The 21,860-nt window shown below is 42.2% G+C and overlaps 1 protein-coding gene across 1 annotated transcript in view; it reads right to left on the bottom strand.

Annotated features, from left to right (window-relative positions):
- Positions 1-1,308: 1,308 nt before the first annotated feature.
- LOC116435194 (guanylate cyclase 32E) overlaps positions 1,309-21,860 on the bottom strand; it is a 58,703-nt gene continuing 38,151 nt past the window's right edge. Inside the window, exons 24-25 of the transcript XR_012999722.1 lie at positions 8,494-8,613; positions 1,309-1,947 (exon numbers count right to left, since the gene is read on the bottom strand). The gene's annotated coding sequence lies outside the window, so the exon portion shown is untranslated. The remainder of the gene's footprint in view (positions 1,948-8,493; positions 8,614-21,860) is intronic.

The raw sequence follows: 21,860 nt of genomic DNA, 5'->3' as shown, positions 1-21,860 counted from the left end.
ACAATAAAATCGTAGTGCTTCCTGAATGACTGTCAATCTCGAATACGAAGGAAAGAAGACGCGATTTAAATTAGTATGTTTCAAATATAAACTATGTCACTTTTTAGGACGAAAAAGGTTTTCTTCCCAATGTGATGTGTTTGATAGGATATAATTAATCAAACAGATTATATATTTCTATAGAATGTATAATGCATTTTGCCCGAAATGATGTAATAAAGTGTGAAATTGTTACGTTTGACTTACTCGCCTCGAATCATAAACTAATCGACAGCGAAGCGACTTAGGAAAACCCCACAATTACGGACCAGGTGCGCGAGCACTCCGAAATCTTACTAATTTTTATGATGGTCATCATAAAATATTTGAACACCACGTGTGACGCAGCGACAAGCTACAATCGTAAAAACTTGTAATCATTAACATCGAGTAAATAGTTATAAATCATGACGATGACGAAACGAACCCAGACTTTTGACAATTTCGCACTCTAAGAAACAAAATAGACACACCCTCGACCAATGACAAAACATAACTTTCCTCCACCCAAAAATGCAATTGGCCAATCCTAAAAAATCCAAGATTACATAAAATATGACGCTACGAGAATCGAAGGGAACGCTATGAAACCTCTTGAAAGACACAACTCCACGAATGCCGAGATTTGTACGAAAGTCCTTAAACTTGTGTAGTTATAATAAAGTGTTTCTTTTATACTAACAGCTCGCCATGTGTCATTCTCCGATCGAGACAAGAATCCAACCATTTACACGGAAACCCTTCCGTGTGTTACGACAACGTAACAACAATGCATGTCCATAAATCTAAATTTGAAGTACTGTAGATTCATTATTTTTTTCGCTTATAACTGATTTATTACGTACAACCGTATTGACGAATAGCAACTTAGCATCGAAAATGAGATAAGAATAGATATGTAACAACTGATCAGAAAACTCGTATTCTTCATTCTAGTCGTCCAACGACCTCCCAACTTTAATACTAGATTTACGGAACCCTTCCATTTCTCGGATATTGAATGTTTTAAATATTATTTGGTAACTGTTTAAATTGATTTTAATGGTGGAATTATGCAAATACACAATATAATTCGTAATCTATATAAGTAAACATGTTATCTTCTAGGAACGATAGAATAAAATGTAGAATAAATGCCCCTAACTTTAGTGTTAAAGTTGTATCTTATAAAATTCGCAAAAACTTCAATGCCTCTTAATCCTGCCACTTGGTGTACACGAAATTTCAATGACGTATGCAAATAAATGTAATCTTTCTTATTACAACAGACGTATGTTTATTCCTTTCATTTATACACAATATATTTTCTTCGCATGATATTCGACATCAACATGATGCCACTGTACGGGATAGCATTAATTTCACCGGGATCGCGAATCGCGTCGCGTCTTGTCGCGCGACCCACTTGCGCCTGCGACGGATGTTCCGCGGAATCGGTACGCACGCGAACGAATCGCTGGCGCAGCTCCAAAGCCGCCGGCCGGCCGTAATTCTCTTGATTCAACGCGGCCGAGAATCACTCGGTCGTCTAGGCGGGCTAACGACGTTTATATATGCGCATAACGGCCGGCTGTTATTACGAACGGCCAACGAAAGCAAACCAGAGCCCTGGGTGATAAGATATTCGATGGTTTCGCGTGCTGACTTCTCTCTGCGCCGCGCGGGATTATTCAACTGAGCTTCCGGGCGCTGAGCAGTTTTAACCCTATTGCAGTGTGATTAATTTTCTTCTCAATAATATATTTCTTGGATTTGTTTTACTAGTAACTTTTTATTCACTGGTAGCTTCTGCTACAAACAACACCCTATTATTTCTTCAGTAAACGAGAGAAAATTGGTCTCTTTTTAAATTCGTGTGTCCCTTGAATTAGCAAGAACCAAAGCGCTGTTAACCACTCGTATGTCATGCTGGAAATGACAATACAAATTTGTTATAGAACGTTGAAAATTGTTTGAAAAGTACCACAATTAATAAAATTGTAAAAATTAAGTCTTATAATAATAATAAATAAAACAAATATGAAGCATTGAATTCTACCGCTATACAATACTTTAATTCATTTCCCTAAAAATAAAGACGAGTTTACCCTCAACAACATTGAAAAGAAATCGAATGCAAAGGGTTAATAATGACTACACATTGCAATATGATCATTTTCCGTAGGACACCGATCAGTGCACTTTGCCAAAGTGTCAATAATCTGTAAAAAGTTAACGAAGCTTATTGTTCATTTTAAACACACGTTCATTCTGAAGATAAAACATTCAAGTAATGAAGTCTAAATATTTTACTTCAATCCATGTGCAATTGATAATGTTAACTTTTACTAAATTGATTTCGAAACTTTCATAGCGAGTTTGATTCATCGTTACGATAGCTTCAAACAGCAGTATAACATTTGTGCTTAAGATGACATACCTATATCGTTTACATCTATTGTCTATGTTTATGTCTATTGTCTGGCAGGACGCACGCCGCCGAAGAATATAATTAAAGATCGGTATACCAATCGTACCATGACATGGCCGCGCCGAATACTTTTTCCGTGATTAATTGCCGCCGATTGATTTCATCGGCGTCTAACGAATTAGATACGGCAGCGCGTGGCTGATTGACAGCGAGGCCGATAAGCGTGGATTCACTTGAAAAATCAGAGCCGCCGGTTATTTATAGATCCCGATCGAAACGGTTTCGAGATAGACCGGGAGTTTGTTCGATCGGGAGATAGCGCGGCAATTTTCGTGGGGATAATCGTTCTCTATGATCTGTTTGGTAAAGGGATCATGCGCGAGCATTTCAGCGGAACAAGTGAAAGCGGACCGTTCGTGAAATGTTTATTGAGAGTGAAATTAACGCGTGAGGCGTGGTCACGTGTGTGTTTAATGATGACGGGACCTCGATTATGTTTATATTGACACGGTTACATTTTACTGCCGAACCGAACCGTTTCCGGGTTCTGACCTGACGCACTAAAACGCATCGCTGACACCAATTGTTTGGGAGAGAGATTTCCAATACAAATTCAGGGAACTTTGATCCAATATTAAAATCTGCTTTATAATTAATAATACACATTGAGGTAAAAAGGAATACTGAATAGACAAATTATAGAAAATTTTGAATCGCTTTTCCTTTATCTACCATTTTGGCCAGCGAGCGACACACCGAAAAACCCATGATTTCGTTACTTCCAATGTTGTCATATTAACTCTGTTACATTCGTCGGGTCTTCTTCGACCCAATCACGTTTTTATGTTCATCACAATATTTTGTTTGTTTAATTCTTCCAACTTTGTCGCATTCTTATTTAGTTAAGAATATTTTCGAAATTTAGGGATAGTATAAGAAAATTATTGCACTATATACTCTTACTTTTTTAATCATACTTCGAGTGTGTAAATCAATTGATGACCGTAATAGGATTAAATCAATGTAAATGTATAAAAAAATTATCAGCTGTAAAATCATATCAGTTCGATTCGCAGAATAATGGAGACCGAAGGTGGACAGTATACGCGGACCGGGATTTCGCGATCCGCGCGTCATTGGTATATCGGGGCTAGATCCAATGCCGTTTTCACCGCCGTCAGATTTTTTCATCCCAGTCGATCTCTAACTACTGTATCTCGGCACAGTGTATCGCGTTACCCCGATCCCTGTGTAACTTTATAACATGCCCAAGACTATTTCCACTCTTCGTACTCGCAGACCGCAATGTTATTACTGGCCGAGGCGAGCAAACACACGATTTCGTAGTTGCCTGGCCGGGCTTACGAATACGATATTTCATTGGCGGGCCCGGTAATGGGAAATCGGCCTCGTAAAAGCCCTCACGCGGGGATATCGAGCATCATCAACACTCAGTGCGGTCGTCTGTGGACAAAATCTAAAAATTCGACTATTAACATAATGAAAATTGAAGGTTAACAATTTGTTACTAAATAGTCCCCGCTATGCAAAACCATTTTTATTTTAAAAACTGATGAATAATAACCACTGTTTAACACGCTCAAATATTACCCTATAGACATTCCGGGTTTCCACGTATTTATATTTTAACCTTGTATTTATTGCTAAATATATTTATACAGATTTTTAACAATGGAAAATATTCTTCGAAGCTTGTAGATCCGATTTCGTATAATTTTGTGTAAATAAATTCCGTTCCTCTATTTATATAACATTCAAATCGAAAATGAAAATATTCATTGTTGTTTAAAAAACTTTATAATATTCCTATAATGTAAAGAAAATATAACAGCCATATATTTAACTCTATTCATTACAATTTTTGTGTCAAGCATTCTTTCGTATCACTTATACCTTTTAAGTTATTGAGTTTTGAGTTTTTCTAGAAAACACTGTAAGTGGCAAGATTGGAAAATTTTCTGGTTAAGTATTCTGGAGTATATGATTTATGCGCAAATTTCATTTTCGTGAGTAGCCGTCGATAATACTGGCAATACTTAAGGATGACATCATTATGAGATAACGATGCAATACATTCAAGGTAACGTTAGGTAACTTTTCTCTTCCTTCTGAAAATTTTCATGTTTGGCGCTTATTATCTTCTCTACAAATACTCTATTATCGAACGACACATGAAGGGTGCGTAGCGGAGCAGCGATAAAAGCTGAGATAGTGTCAATGCAAAATGCTTGTATCGTTGATCAATTAACTAAAGGTAGCTGTCTGCGTTGCTACAACATAAACGCTTTCGTTTAAAGCAAAAGTATGTATTTCGTTGTTTCGGTCTTATCGCCGCATTTATCGGGTAGCGCTAGTCGGATATAAACGGACCTTAAGTCCAAATGCAAGTGAGCGGTTTGTTGAAAATATCGCAGGAGCGATTGCTTTGGTGTAATAGAAATAAATTTTTCTGTGTGACAAAAAAAAGATAAGAAATCTATGCGTCTTTATTATTCAAAAACAATTGCAATCGCGACATTTTTTCGTAAATCGCTCGTATACATTTGGCCTAAGTTAGATACTATCTAGATAGGGAGTCATAAATTTAAAGGAAAGTATTAGCATTGACTAGGAATATTGTCAGTAAACACTCTATTGTATAAAGTTCTGTACATAAAAAGAGTAAACTATTTACTAGAGACAGTATTTACAGAATATTCCACTAAACTTTTTTAAAATCCATATTCACAACACATACTATGTAGTAAAAACATCAAGTAAGTACTATTGTAGTTTGAAGTATGTCACTTGCATGTCTTAAGATGTTCCAGCATCTACACTAGTAAAAAGACTATGCATCAGAAATCTAACAGCTATTTTGACTTACATTTAAAGCTTGTAAGCATTTACTTTTTTTATGTATACAGCCCAGTGTTTTTGTGGCGACTGACACGCGTATCGTGTTCGCGAGAAATCGCTACGAATTCCGTCCCAGCCGCGAGTTGCCGTAATTGCCGATCGAACGTTTCCATAAATTCGCATTCACTGTCTGATATCGTTACGATTCCGTCGGGTTAACACGCCTCGCTTGCCGGCTGTAATTATTCCCTGGAAACCTACTAATCTCGCGAGCCGACCACATCCGTGCGTTGTATCGAACGCCTCGGACGCGAGTCGCGGCGCATCGCTTCGAGAATTTCAACTTTTACTGGAAATTCCGACTTCGTAATCGGAGGAAAAGGAATTTCCTCTATTTATTTACAGTCTCCGTGAGATATTTCAACGTGAGATAGCAGTGCCTGGATCAATTTGGACTTCCAGGAGGCGAATTAAAGGATTGGGCGCACATAGTGAAACAGCAAACTCAATCTTTCAAGAATACGTTCCTATAAATACGATTTTCTTCCATTTTTCTTGGAAAGCTTCCTTGGCGAAAAGAGACTTGAGACTTTCGAAGATCAAGGGTGTTATAAATTGTTGATAATTTCATCATGGAAGTAGAAACAGTAAGTCACGGACAGGCATGTTAGACCTTTGTTGAGGAACATGCAAATCAAATAAAGCTCCGATGTTTATCCAAGAAACGACGGTGTACAGAAAAGAACTTCCTACATTTTCATCTTAATCTCTTGCCGTACAATGACGAGCGAGACTGATAAAAATATCCAGACTAATCTAATAAGAACTAATATTGTTCATTGCGCATGCATCAAAGCGAAAATCTATTTTGCTACTACCAATTGTTATCTTCAAAGTAGCTTTTAATTAACAGTGAAATGGAAAATCTGTTTGCGTTTCTTCCACATCGTTGATAGCGAAAAGTTACATCAGCGTGGGAGCAAAAGAAAATAATACAAGGGGGAAACACTACATTATATAAGAATTCAGAACATCTTAAAACAAGGACTCAAACGTATTCACGGTGTCGCTAAAATTTGGATTGAGTATCTTCTCGAGCAACCCTACAGAGCCCGCATGGACGGTGATTCAACCACTTCTTCTTTTACCATGAATGGTGTTGCATTGTTCCGCGCTTCCGTGTGACGCGCACACAGGCCGAACCGTGAGGTCGGGCACGGCCGCCCGCGGCCCGTGTACACGTGCATAGGCCAGAATTCTGCAGAAGTGGCTATCGCGTACGTTTTCCCCGCGCGCAACGTTCGTGACTGGTTTTATCGCCGACGGGGTCCTTCGTACCTCAGCCACGCGAAGTTTACACACGGTCATTCGCGGCGACCGCGCGCCAACGTCGTGACGCTTTCGTGCCGGATTTCGAAAACCACGCCGGGCCCCCGGGCCGTTTACCCTAATCTTCGGTCTGGCCCCGGATTGCGCAATCACTGACCGCGCGACACAACGCTGCGGCCAACATTCTGCTCCTTTTTAACACGTTCCGCGCCACGTGAGCCGGCTCCACGTATCTACATATTTACTACAGGCGGACCGCGCTAGGAAAAATGAGCGTTTCTCGGAAAGCAAGGAAATTCACGGTAAATTTAACGCTTTCGATGGATTCTCTGAGTTTGCAACTTTATAAGCGGATTCAAAACGCTGGCAGAGACTGAGAGGTTCCTTGTTTGCTTTCAACATTTCTTCTGCTTTGCAAAATTTTATTAAACGCACGCTTTTCAGGGAACACTTGAAGGAAGCTAAAGGGTTTTCCTAATTACTGCGCTGAGTTGTTTAAATAATAATTTTATTAAAATGTTTGAAGTTCTTTTATATGATGCCCGATGTCGTATAACTACCATGATTTAGGTCCGTTTTTAGTCCACGAGGATTTTAGTCCGTTGATTTAGGAAATTAGATAAAAATATGTATAGTAATAATGATTTTTTTATAAAAGTTACGCTAAGTTATAAAAAGGTTTTAACACATATGACAGTTTTATACGGGTGATTATTTTTTAGAAAAACTTAAATATTAACTTTCTTGGTGACTATCGAGTAAAAAACCAAGAGCACTTCGAACTGCAAAGGATTAACATTTTAGTTCCCGTTTCATTAACTCCTTGTCATATGATTTTCTTTTAAACTAATCTCGACTAACTAATTTTACTGTCTATGATTTCGAAAAAACGTTACGAAATATTTCATTTGTTATAAATACATATTAACTTTGTGGATGAAATATGTAAAATAATAAAATTGTTTTTAATGAATCTGGAAATTTCCCACGAGTCTTACTCGCCATTATAGTGCAAGGGGTTAAGAAAATTTGTTGACTGCATAGAAGTTTCGGTAAGTGTCTATTTGACACAACATTGGTCAACATGTTAACATCTACCGATTGGTAGAATCAAATTAAGTTTATTCATTTATTTTCATTCTAATTATTTATTATTGTTATTACCTGCTTAGAAATGGAAAAACGAAACAATCACAATATTTAGAATTTTTCAATGTAAAAATAGAAAAGCGTAATTTAGTTTCTGAGCTGAAACGAAAGAAACGTGATCACGCTGCTTGTCATTTTCCAACCAGGTGATTGCAAAGACCCCTAGTACTCAAACGGTTAAAAAGAATTCAAATGTGACAGGGTCGAGAAAGACCCTCAAAGCAAGTCTAGTGGGGTTAAATCGCGAAGTAACGGCGGCTACGAAGGAGAGCGAAACGGTCGGCCGTGTTTGCGACTGCATGGCGGACGTGGACCGAGATAACACACGAAAATAGTACACCAACAAACGATAACACGCGGCGCGGCGTTGTTCCTCGGCCGGCGATATTGAATCGCGCGCGCCGCACTTTGCAATTGCAACGATTCGCAACGGCGAAAACACTACTACGAAAACATCCTTCCTCATCGACATTGCCGACAGTTTGCAGATACACGACAGGGACTGGGGATAGGGAGGAGGCAGGGTGCAACAACGCTGTGGGAGACGTGGGGGGGGGCGATACGTAAAGTTCGTGCATGTTACCCACACGATAAATGATAACCGGGAGCATTGAATCGACATCGCCGAGGTCGTTTACACACTCGAGAGAGTGCGCAGACGCGCGCGCATTGTTACCGCGGAAAAATCACGTCGTTTTTGATCTTACCTAAGCAACATGGCAAAGTCACTTCACGTAGAAGACTGTCGATGCTTGAACGCTATATTGCTAGCATGCTGCTGCCAATCGGTGCTCTTCGCGGTTTCAGCATGAACTTCTAACAGCCACCTGAAAGAGAATATTTGGTTTTAGTATGTTTCAGTTGTTATTTACCTTGTGGCGGGATTTGGGTTATTTTGGACGCAAGGTTTGGCAAAGGAAAGGAATTATTTGCTAATTATTAGTATTAGAATTTGACTGTGGAATTTTTAATGATTGTGATACGTAAAGAGGGAGGTTTTGGAAATTATTATATTATGTTATTTGAATGTACCTATCCTAGCATGAATATAGTTACCATTCCTTAACAAAAATCAATTAAGAAACCTTTAATCCTCGTATGCCAAACTGCAAAATAACGCTGAATGTTAAAAACTCGGATTCCCCGTTCCATCAACAGACGATTGCTCTCACGGTGACCGTAATTACGCATCCTGGTGAAGAAGTACTTGAAAGAAAGGAATTCCGTGTGTACATCCATTTCCGCGTGACCAACAAAAACAATCAGCGAACGTTCGCGAGAATTAGTTATCCGTCCATAATTCCCAACAACGGTGGGCCACGGGTTTCGCTGAATCGTCTGTCAACAAGAGAAAAAGCGACTTCGAACTCGACGAGCGTGGTCCTGAAGTTCTTTGTCGCCTGGGAGACGCATGACCGCTCGGTCGTTCGTGTTTTCCACGCGCAAACACACCTGCCGCGCGCCGGTCGCGCGTGTTTCGCTCACTCGCGGCGGTCTGATGTTGGCGTGGTGGCGCTCGTAAATGTAATCGCGTCAATTAAGGCAACACTCACGGATTTCTAATCGGTCGGGCCCATGCGAGCCGGATTATGTCAGCTGCTGGCACGCCGACGATTTTAATCGATCGATCCACACGAGAGCGGCCAACGCCGTCCCGGACTTGTTCTCCGCGTCTCGTTTCCATTCGGTTTTTCCTCAACCTGCCTTTTTTTCCTCTCTTCTTTCTCTCCGTCTCTCGAACGCGATCTCTTTCCATCCCTCCGGCCACACAGTTCACGTTTACGTAACGCCGCGAACGAGGATCGCGTATTAATTACACCGGCAGCTGCGTAGCCACGCGGCCCTGAGAAAAAGTTCGATTCCGATGGATCTTTGATACCCATCGATCAACGAGGATTATCTCGTTAACCGGGCTTTTTGCCTCGCCGCGAGATGTACCGGCTTTTTTCTGGAGGAGAGAGTTTTCAGTTTGATTCATGCGACTGATCTCAAGGGAATTTGTGGAACTTTTGATGAGAAAGTTCGTGACGCGGGCTCCGTTGGAATCCGCTATTTTTCAGATGTCACGGGTAAGTGATGGTTATCAACCGTATTAATTATTACTGGGTTACAAAGCTGGATTTCTTGACAACAATTTTGGACAGTACAATTTGTTACTACTTTCTACTCTTAACACTAAAACTACCAATCAGGTCAAGACGACCCATTCCTGATTTCTTCTTTTTGCAATTATTAAAAAGGTGACAGATGTTCCTCTCAGCAATTGATTTAGCAATACGCAAACTGAATGGTAAATCAGTTAAAGTCTCAGTAGATGCATTCTTGGAGTTCCTATAGAGGAATTTCAAAAAATTAATTTAACTGCTCGATAGCTTTAGTGTTAATAAATTGATGTAAAGCTTCGATGCAAAAGCCGATGCATAATATAAATGCTTCAATCAATCCTCATCAACAGCTCAATAAAGTTTTCGTTTTCATAGCACCATTGTTCCTTCAATCTCCCTTAATTCAACTGCAGTCTCATTTTCGTAACCCTTTCAAGCCCGAGAAAAGCAAGGGTTAATAACATTTCAAACGTACAAACTAACAACGAAGCAACTTGCGGAGCGTGATGTGTCTATACATGACAGCCCTAAAACGAGCAACAGCCATGATGCAACAGTTCGGACACCTGTATGTAACGAACCCGTGATAAACTCTCGAGGATTTTTCTGTGTTCGGAGGAGGCCTGTTCAAATAGATAGCTACCGACGATCCAGAAGATCTTAATTCACAGTGAAACCGGAACGAATCCTCGTGCAGCGGCCGTAACGAGTTTCATTGCCGCGGTTCGATCCCGAAGGGGATCGTCACGGCGAGGCCGGGAACACCCACATAGCACTGGAGGGCAGAATACGTAGGTGATTTCACTGTTCCGGCACACGGCGGTGCATCGGATAAGAGAGACGAGGAGCCGGAGTCCAGATATAGACCTGCTGTAGGTAATAGTTCGGTAGGTGGTAGTGGTAGCGCGAGCGGCAGGACCGGTAGGTTTGGTTTACCTCAAGTTCGTTGCGGTCGGCCGGTTCGCCACTTTTCTTCTTCTTCGTCTTCTTCCTCGCCCCCCTCCCCCTGGCCTCACACACCATTCCCTCCTCAGCCCGGTTTTCTTCCTTTTTGCCTCTCCTTCTCTTCAGTACTATTTCCTTCTCGTTCATGATCGTCCCACCCTGCGACACTACTCCCTTTCTCCCTCGTTCCCCGACCAACCCTTGAAGGCACGATGATGTACTATTTCCATTGGAAACTGTGTATGGTCGTACTTTCTTCAACTAAATTAAATTGGATATTGAGATATAGAATATAATGTATATTATAAGCTAAGTATACATAAGTTCTTAAAATCTATTGGCGATTATAATTGAAAATTAATATAGAAATTAATATTACAAAACAACTATAAATAACACGCGACTCGACTGACAACCACTTTTCAGCTGCAACTGTTCTACAACTAACAACTGAACTTCTGCTATAGCTACCCTTTCCACCTACAACAATCATCTCTGCTATAGCTAAAACAGTTCCCTTCTTCTGTAAGCTTCTCTTTAAGTGGCTTTGGCTCTCCCCTTCAAGGTCTTTTTAAAAAGTTAAAAGTTGAAGACTACATTATATTCTACAGGATACTACATATGTTTGTAATATAATGGTTGTAATAGATGTTTGTGCGTAGAATATTGGATACATCCGTGGTAGAATATATAAGACCGGCTTCCGCATGAAGAAATAAGTAAAAAAAATGCAAAATAATTTCTTCATTTGATTCTTCGTGTTTTAGGTAAACACGCTTGTAGACATCTTCCGATGTGAGTACAGTGTAACAGGAATCTATATCTGTGTCTGGTCATGGCGTACCGTTACTACTTCGAGGATACTAAATGGCGTGTCGCGCGAATTGAAATCAATTACTTTGAAAACTAAACGGGCTATAAGACAATGTTATTGTTTCCATGCAGTTTTATACACCTGTAGATGTATACTAAATGAAATATCATATACAAAGAAAATTTTGTCCTACAACACAGTTTCACTATATTCAAAATTTTTCAAGAATTGTAGAATAACATAATCATACTTTTGATCAATTATTATTTTAATAAATAAATCTCAATGTATATACATTTCTCTTAGTTATAAAATGAAAATGGTATAGTTGTTTTAACTTTTAGAACCTAACTCCCTTGTTTTACTAGTTTTCTATTTCGTATACCACCATGTATCGTATACCATAAATCACAGAATACAGCATTTTTTAGGAATTTAACAACCGTGTTAACAGTAAAACAATCGAGTGTTTAACAGGATTAATATATAATCCTTATTAAAATTGTAACAATAGATTCTTTTTCAGTTTCTTTATATATTGATTATAGTATTGAAGTAAAACTTTGTATTTTTCAAGTCAACTCAGATATTTAACGTTTTTAAGATATCAATAATTGCGATATAAGAAAACGGAAATCTGTCATTTTGACGAGTGAGGTTGTTCTAGTGTTAAATAGTGGTTATTTCTAATTCTACGTGTTCTCCAAATTATCTTGTATACCCGTTAAAATCGCCGAGAACGATACAAACGGCAAGAAACAGGAGGCCAGGTGGCTTCAGTGAAATATTACAGGTGGGTGACGGTGGTCACCTCCTTCTCGGAGTGCGCAACACAGTACACAGGTAGCACGAGAGCCAGAATTACTCTCGTCAGCCGCAGAATGGTGGGAACGGGAAGAAAATCTCGAAGAGTCTTCTTTGTAGATACCGACGACTTTGATAGAGGCGTGTCCACGTCGACAACCTACCATTAGGATGAATAAGCATATCTTTATGAGATCTGGACAAACCGCGGGGCTCTATCAGCCGTGTTTTTTGTTCTCGGACGAGCAACGAATCCTAGAATTCCGCTGTACGCTTCGCTATAAACAAGGGAATTACTGTGTCCCCGGGAAATCTGGGCATCTAAATTTTTTCGAGGTTACAACGCGGATTACAGGGAACGTTTCAATTTTCGTATTGAAGGTATCATTTGCTATAGTAAAATGGAAAGGTTACTGGGATTGTTCAGAATGAAATGTCACCATTAGATTGCACATCTTCATGCAAACGCAGCGTGCAGAAACTTGTTTCTTCCGTTAACAAGAATTTTAAGTTAGAATTTTAAGATGTTGGAAGTGAAACAAGTAGCCTATTGATCTTTCAGTAATGTATGTTGCTAGAAGTTGGTTAATTCACTCGAAGATTTTCAAATGTTTAAAAAGAATCGAAGAGGCCTTTTGAAATTTAAGTTACACTAACCGAAGAATTTCTAGTGTACTTTTTCCAGACAAAATGAATTCTACAGTGAATCTTAAAACATAAGCTAAAGCAATTTCCATGATAATAGCAAAGTTTGTCCCATTTCCAATTTCTGTTGCAATGCTTTTCTTCAATTATCTCTAAGACAAAAAACACATAAAAATGCAATCACACGGGCGGTTAAAAAGAAGAAAGAAAAGGAAACGCAGAAATCAAAGAGCGAGTCGCATGGAACTGACGCACGCTCTCGGCAAAGTATCAATTGTGATCGCGCCTCGGCCGAAGCAACGAGAAACTCTATATGTCGGAATCTCCATTGCCGGGACAATATCCATTATTATATTACATCATTGCGTAATCGACGTTTACGGTTTTATGGGACTGGCCTCGCGCAACGAGCGGTGCCCGGCCGCCGCGCGCACCACCGTGTCTAACAAACTCGGAATCGGAATCAGAATCGCTCGGCGGATTCCGTGAACGTTCGGATTCCGCCGGTCGGCCTGGCAGACATGCTGGCAGCAACCAGGATTTCCCGGTATTCGAGCGAGTCGAACGGTGTGTGTACGTGAAAGGGAAGAAAAGCGCTCGCGCGGCTTTCCTGCTCCGCAATCCCGCGACATACGTGATCCTCATTTACGCATCTGTGTATATTCCAAACCTACTAACCAAAAAATCACTGGTCGCCTCCGAAATCAAAGGACACCTTGCGGAGCATCAGCAATTTGGAAGTTACCGATTAAAGAATCATTTTGTCCTTTAATTTCTATACCCTAAGTTAACAATTCAGACAGAGGATCGAAATTAAGCTTAACCAAGCTTTAATACAGACCAAGGAATTACTGACGTTTTAAGAATCGATAAACACCCTTTCCGCGATTAGCACTTTGAAAGCCGCTAATTACAGAAACCTTAGATCCTCTAACTCCAGTCCTCTAACTTAGAGATTGCGGCTCCTTTAATTGTCCCGATAGAACCTAACCCAGAAGCGATTAAAGGCCTCGATAGGTGTTCCTTTCATAAATTTCCAGTCCGTCCAGCCCAGGATTCCCGTCGCAAACCCCCGTGGTTTCGGTCCGACCGCCCGAGCCAGGAGGGTTGGAGCCAGCCCGTTTCACGGGGAACTGGTTCTAACGGAGTTTTATGCCGCAGCGTTGGACCAGTTTTGCGGCCGTCAATGAAGTGCACTGTACACCGTCGCGAGTGCATTTCAGCCAAGGGGCAACGAGTGGAGGGGCGCAGGCTGAGCGACGGGAGGCTGGGGGAGGGAGGGGCTGCCGGTGCACACACGCGGTGCACATCGGCCAGCGCCGAGAACCAGTCATTGGCCGATCGGCCAATCGTGTCACGGACCAAAAGAAGACGACCGCCGGTCGGCTCGTTTCGAATGGTTCGCCATGAGTCGATTCGTGCGACGATCTTCTCATTCCTGGTGCCTCTCTTTCTCTTCTTGCTCACCCTCCTTCCTTCCTTGTCACTTCTTATCGTGTATGTACCACATACGTACACACATGCTCACCAGCACGCGATTCGACGCTCTTCGTCTGCTTCTCTCTCTTACTCTCCTCTCCCCTTGCACCCTTCTATCATCCCCCTCCCACTCCCTTTCTCTTCTTTTTCTCCGATCGTATCGGTCGTCCCTCTCTCTTGCTCCCTCCCACCCATCCACCCTCTTGGACTCTCTCACTCTCTCTTCACTACCTCGTCATCCTCCTCTATCTCAGTCCCTCTCCTTCTTGCCTGTCGCGCATCGCTTCTTTGTCTTTCCTTCTCGCTCATACCCATCGGCGCGGTTCATCTCTTTTCATTGGTCTCTCCTCATTGCAAAGTGCCGTAATATTCTCCTGCCGGAGTTATTTTCGTCGCGCTCACCGAACCAGCTCTCCCGAGGCGGCATTGCACGAGGTTGCTCTCTGCGCGCATTGTCTCGAGGCCCCTGCCGGAGTAACTGGATTTCCAGGCTAGCAAGGCGATCGCCGCCCGATACCCGCTGATCTTCCCACTTCGCCTTTGTCCCGCGCTTCTCTCACCTTTATCTTCTCCGGCCCCCTCCACCCTTGCCCATCGTCGTCTTGCCCGGAGCGCGGCCCCCTTTTCCCTCGCTGCGGATGGCCCTTTTTGCGCGGACAAAGAAAAGACTACTTTCGAGGAGGTCCGTGATGGCGCGACGTCGCTGATTTACCGGGGCATTTTTGATATTACAGCCCGTTTCACGGGGGAAGAGATCTGACGCGCGCAGTTCGTCGTAATAGCTGTCCTCACCCTACCACGGTCGTTTCATATTTGATGACGTTTGGATGCTCCGAGCCGAGTGGACAGCTATTGTGGCCTCTCTTCGGTCGAAAAACAGACTACAGTACAGTGCTGCTTGCCACTGGTTATTTAGACCGATCCTGCCTCCGTGTCTATCCTTGTATGGGCAAATGGACCTCGTGGAACAAATTTCTATACTTCTGTTCTAAAGTGTTTTTCTTTTTTACGAGAGACTGGAACAATTTTTTCACACGAGTACGTTTCTAGAAGATCGATGTCCGTCTAATCAGATCTACGTCATATTAAATTAACTTATAGAACAGATTTCTATTCCAGGTTTATACAACTGACAGGTAAAATATCATCAGTGGTATTTTCGACGTAGTCTTTCAAATTCCTTATCAAAATGCAAGAAACTTAAAAGGGTAGTTACACCTCTTCCGAAGTTAGTCGAAACTCGCCAAGTAGTTGAGAGTCATTTCGAATTCATCGACGGGATCAGGTCTCGACGCAGAAGCGGCCGGGAACGGCCGGTAAACCACAGTGCCGCTTTTAGACTCGTTAAATACATCTGCAGATCGTTAATCGGGGCCTGAATGAAAGGAACATCATGATCAACCGAGACAACCGTACTCGTAATCTCGTGCACGGTCGAAGCGCGTACACCGCGCGGCCACTCTGCGTCTGTATGCCAGCGCTCGCTCGTGTTTATGCACGTGTGAGTGGCACTCGTTACTTAATGCTTACTTATGTCGGCGCATTACTCGTTAGTCATTACTCAACCACCCTTGGCTGCCCCGGCACCAGCAGCACTTTGATATTCGTCGGAACACGCGAGCCAGCCGAACGAATATTAAAGGCACCGGCCGGAGTCCGCTTTTATTTCCTATCGCTGGAAAACTGATTGTGGATATCCATTAACTACGCAGGTCGATTTTATGAATTGTTTCCCTGCCGATTCGGAACGCGATTCAATTACAATTAACTCTTATTAAAATGTTAAACGGATCCTTCGGCTATAATGTTTTGGAAATATTGAAATGAAATATTGTTCCGTTGTCCTCCGATTGCGCCCAATGACTATAATTTTTCAGCTTTCTGCATTGTCCTTAATCTTATAGCCTGAGTTAGAATATAAATAGCCGTAATTTACGTAAACGAGGTGTTCAGTGGCAATCGTGGTATCTAATACACACGTATAATTTGTGTTATGTATTACAGTGAGTTTAGTCTGCATTTTACGTACGATGTTTCTTCATTCCCGTGGCATTGTGCGCGAATTAAAATCTTGCAAATTACATGAAATTTATTCGGAAATGAGATCGACATTCCTTTTCGAAAATAATATTAAATGCGGTGTCGAAGTTGCAATATTAGACTACTTGCGGGTTACATACCTACCCTACGCGAGCAGTGTACACGAAACGTGTGAATATTAAGTGACTATACTGTTGCATAACGCGCCACGACGTCGTTTGATAATGATAAAAGTATTTTTACCGTGCGTTCGGTACACGTGAGAATTCGCTGTTCGTTTCGCTTCGCTACTGCACAGTATTTCGCATTCCAAAATATAAAAATTCTCAACCATCACCCGAACTAAAGAGTACATTAAACGTTCCTCGTTGTAATCAACACACCCCTCCTACAAAAGAGTTCAAAAGAATTACACAGAATAAACGCGAAACCGATCGGTAAGTATCGAGTCTGACCAGATACAGTATAATTCCCCTTCGACCTTCTTCCGTCAGAAATTAAAAACCGTACCTCTGGAACATCTGGCGCGCCGTCTAACATTAGAATTCCTCAAAGAACAACAAAAAGCGAAGAATACAGAACACGGGGAAAAAGCGTGCAATCATGATCGCTTACATCATCAGCCACCGTTTTATTAATTTCCCCCTACCAGAAACGACGAAGCGCACAGGTCAATCGCGTAATTTCAGTGCCCGCGCGAAGCATGTAGAGGTAATTACGGCCATTAAGCACGGGAATACTTAACTTGACTGATTAATTAGAAAGCACGAACTTTCGCTTTTTTTTTCTCTCCCCTATTCTGCGCGGCTTCTTTATTTCCCTTCCCCTCTTTTCTTTCCAGATCGGGCTATCGCGCGTCACGCCGCGCCACGAAGGAAAAAGACCGCTCGTCGGCCCGAAGTTTCGTTGTTCTCTTTCGATTATCGATCCATCCGGCTAATCGATCTCGCCGTGCGGTTCGAGATCGATCCTCTTGCTCGTTTTGCATGAGGATCCGCTGGCTGCTGGCCAACGAGCCGGCCCCGCGGTTATAAATCCAAGAGCCGCGCGGTGCACCTCGACTCCGGGCGAAAATCTGTACAAAGTAGCCTCAGCGCGCAGGCTTCTGCGAAACGAACGCGACGCAATTACGGTAAATTGGCCGCATTAATTGCCATTAGATGGTTCATAGATCTCGCGCACGTTCGTCGCGCCGTCTCGGCCTGGAGACTGAGGCGATTTCCCCACCCAGAATGCGGCCCTTCCGAGATTTATTTCTTTCGCGAGCGATCCACTAAACCGAAATTACCCGAGACGCTTGCAACAGGTGGTTTTTTAATCGATACGTTTCGGTAGGGGACAAAGTCTAAACAACGCGAGTTCGAGTTGGAACGCAAGGTGCCAGTCACGTTACGTTGCAGTTACGATCTCACATTTTCGCGCAGGAGTAGTGTCACTTCACGCTTTGCAGCGCTCTGGCCAGTTGCCAGTTTTAACCCTTATGTTGGCAATCGGATAAACTTTTTTATGTTTTCTTTTACGCAATTTGTTATGTTCCCGGGAGATTTGACAATATTACTATCGATCCACAGTTTTATTCTTCGAAAGTGAAAGATTCATGTAGAAATATTATAACAATTTGGACGGACGCAAATATTTTACTTGCTATCTTTAGGATTAATGAAGTTGTAAAGTGCCTTTTTAAAAGGTTTTTAGCCTGTTTTATTTGCATTCGTACATCCGTTGCGACGCCCGATCCAGTTTTCGTGGAATCTCTCTTCTAAATTACTTCGCTGCGAGAAGATAAAAAGTAAAAATAAAGCTATAAAAAGAATTGGTCTCTCCCGAACGACGAATACAAATCAGACTGCTAGTTAATAGAGATCAGACAGCAATCAGTGGAAAATGCAGGGTAGTTTTTAATGAATTGGTTTATTTTGTTTCCTTGCGTTGCATGTTCGAAGTAAATGCACATATGCTTCGTAAAACGGTGATTGATAGAGAATACAGACGAATGTGAGGAGAAATAATTCGTGATGACTGCAGTCCCATCTCCGAACGTTATCAGCTGTGTTTGTATCAGAACGGTCATCAGATCGAACACCTGCGATAACTCGAAGGATTTAACAGTCGTCTTCTTCAACTTGATTACAAGACACGGATATACTTAGTAAACATTGCATTCACGATCAGTCGAAATATGTGTATATTTTTTGAATAGACTGTGTATATACTTCCAGAAGACAAGCATTCGAATTGCTTTATCTAGACAATGGAAATCTTGGATATTACAGCGGGTACTATTGAAGAATTTTAATTACAAATGATTTAAAATCAATGTTTCCGAAATGCGAGCAACGACGAGGCCACCTGTTCCCTGGCTAAACAATGTTGCTGCTTAATAGTGGTATAGCGGTCAACAAAGGGGTTAAGCATCGACGTTCGAAATAATTAAGTTCATTAAACGTCTCCGTTGGTACGGTCATTCCACCGAGCCTCGCTTTTGAACAGCGTACGATGAAAAGCTATTGTTTGGCGGCCGGTTACGCCGGACATTTCTCCTCCTGGACAATACTTATCGTGGCAACCCCTGCTCCGCTCGCTGCCGGCGAATTTTATTTTCTCGGATTACCCGGCGCGCACATCGGCGCCCCGAATGTCACCGCGGCCACGCAATTCATTCCGCATTTCTGTCGCGCGTGATCGAATTTCATGCTTTCCGTGAAACGATTTTCCTGTTCGCGCGTGTTTCGGCTCACGGGACGAGGGCATATGGATTCGTCGATGGAAATATAGTCGTTGATCCTCATCCCTCTTTCAATAATTTAATCAGTCCGTTAAGAAATGGTCGTGTTCGCAAACCAGTTCGCGGAAACGGAAGTCAAAAGTGTTTCTCCTTCGTGAAAGCTTTTGATAGATTAAACATGAAACGAAAGTGGAACTAATTTTATTGATTGTGTTATTTTAATATTTATTTAAATCAATGGAATGAAATGTGGTTGTACCATGAGTAGTTGTGAGTAGTTTGAAAATTCTTGTACAGAAAATGAAGGAATGGGATTTTTGTAGATACAAAGGAAAGATGTGTTGCATTGTCTGAACTTTAGATTAATCTCGATGTGTCAAGCTGACGAAAGGGACGAAAGAGGGTTAGCCTAGCGATTGTCGTCATCAAGGAAAAAATTTATCGACACAGGTGCTAGTTTAGGCATTGCTCGTATTGGAGCTCACGTCGTTTAGATTTTCATTAATTCCCCCAGTGACTACCGTTTAAATTCGTGCGCAAAGATAAGACGAAAGGAACAAAAAAATTTTCTGACGTACACCGGAAGGTGCACCGACGATGACTCAGCTGAGTGGAGGCGAAGCACGCAACTAGCTGCTGCCACGTGCGAATTCGAAAAACGTCCACTTATCTGACGAGCAATGAGAAGAAACAGCGAGGAAGATAATTTTACCGTGAAAACAAAGCGTGATCAAACTCGTTTAAATTCCTCTGTTCAAATTAACGAATAAATATAATAGAAGAAAATTTAATTGTTTAATATTCGTCTAAAGAACTTTGAAGAAAAATGTCCTGAAAACGGCACGATGAAGAACGTATTGAAGACAAAGGAATAGATCAATAATTCCATTGGTAGCCGGGAAAAAGTTCGTTGGAAATTTTCCTCTACGTTCTCTTATCAGCTCGTTAAGTAAACTGTTAACAGTTAGAACACCGTGGACCCTGGCACGACACATCAGACGTCGTCGCTCCAGTAATTTCTCGGGATCGGAGGTACGGTCGCGCGAACCAGCCTCGGCTCCGTTTGCTTTCATACGTCAGAGATTCGTGTGTATCGGAGCCAAGCGACGAAAATACGGCCGCGACTTCGATACGCCGATTACCGGGAGCAAATAACACGACTCTGACTGACACTGCGTGCGGCTCGAATGCGTTCCATCAGGAGCAAGTTCTTCACGTGCAACCCGGGATTTCGAATTTATTCACGAAAAAGTAATTTCGATATTATAAAACCTTAAATTATACACCCGAGCATTTTAATGAAAGTTTGAAGTACAAATATGGAAAAATTTCGTAGACCAGTGAGCTCGGTTAACGAAATACTCGAAAAGAGTAGGCTGCATTAAAAAAAGACATTAGTAAATATTTTTTATACCTTTTCGCCTGTACAAATGAATAATGCAAAAACCTCATAGCTTTTCGACCACCGAGGAATGCGTTAAAGATTCAAAACCTTTCGAGCCAATTCCGGCAACTTTACATAAATTGTACCCGAAATGATGAAAGAAACTGAACGACAACGTCAACAAGGGACCCGTCTCCCGTTGAAAGAAACGTAAACTCAGCCACGAGGAGCCAAGGTGGTTCTAATTTCCGCGGAAGCACGCGCGCGCGCGACGCAGAAGAAACGTCAACAACGCTGGTTCCGGAAATACATGGCAAGATCGACGCCGCGGTCGCACGACGACAAAAGGAATTTGCCAATTTCCATCACAAGGCGTCGCGTCACGCGTCAAAACTTCGTGTGCCGGCATCAGCAATGCTCCGCGTCCCGATGCACTTTACCTAGCGCAAGGTTTGCTATGTGCCGAGACAGCATCCTCCAATCGCGAACCGAGTATTCGAACAGGATGCGGCGCGCGCCTTTATCTCAAAGGGCCCGACCACCCTTTTACCAAAACCCTTCTCCACAGGTTTTCCTCTTGTCCTTCCTGCTACCGATCGCTGCCAATCGAAGACGAAGAGATGTATCAAGTGACACTCGGGGGAATTTTTGTCAGAGAAACTTCCTCCGGACAGCTGGTGTATGTCCAATCGTTTGGCTGTAGCTAGCACTTCGCTAGAAACCGTCCTCCTATTCGCTCGTGTGTATACCCGCGCGTAACTATTCCCGCCGCCGGTTCTCTCTTCGACGACAGAGAGAGGGAGAAAGAGAGAAAGAGAAAAGGCATAAGATAGACAGAAAAAAAGAGAGCTTGTGAGGGAGAGAAGGAGCTATCTGGCGAGCGAACGGTGCGCCGACCGACGACGCTTGCCACGATAAGCCAGAAAGAGCGAGGGAATAAGAGAATAAGAGAACGAGCTGGAAAGAGAGAACAAGTAGAAAAGAAAAGAAGAGAGAGGGGGGGGGGGGGAGAAAGAGACAGAGGTAGTAAGAGAGCAAGCAATAACCACGGAGGAAAGGGAGGAAGAGTACTGTGGAAAGCAAAGAAAGAAGAGCGGGTAGTGGGAGTGAGATAGAAGAGAAGAGGTGGCAAG

The sequence above is a fragment of the Nomia melanderi genome, chromosome 11, assembly GCF_051020985.1.
Source record: "Nomia melanderi isolate GNS246 chromosome 11, iyNomMela1, whole genome shotgun sequence".
Taxonomy (NCBI): Eukaryota; Metazoa; Arthropoda; class Insecta; order Hymenoptera; family Halictidae; genus Nomia; species Nomia melanderi.
This window is presented reverse-complemented; position numbering and strand designations above follow the sequence as displayed.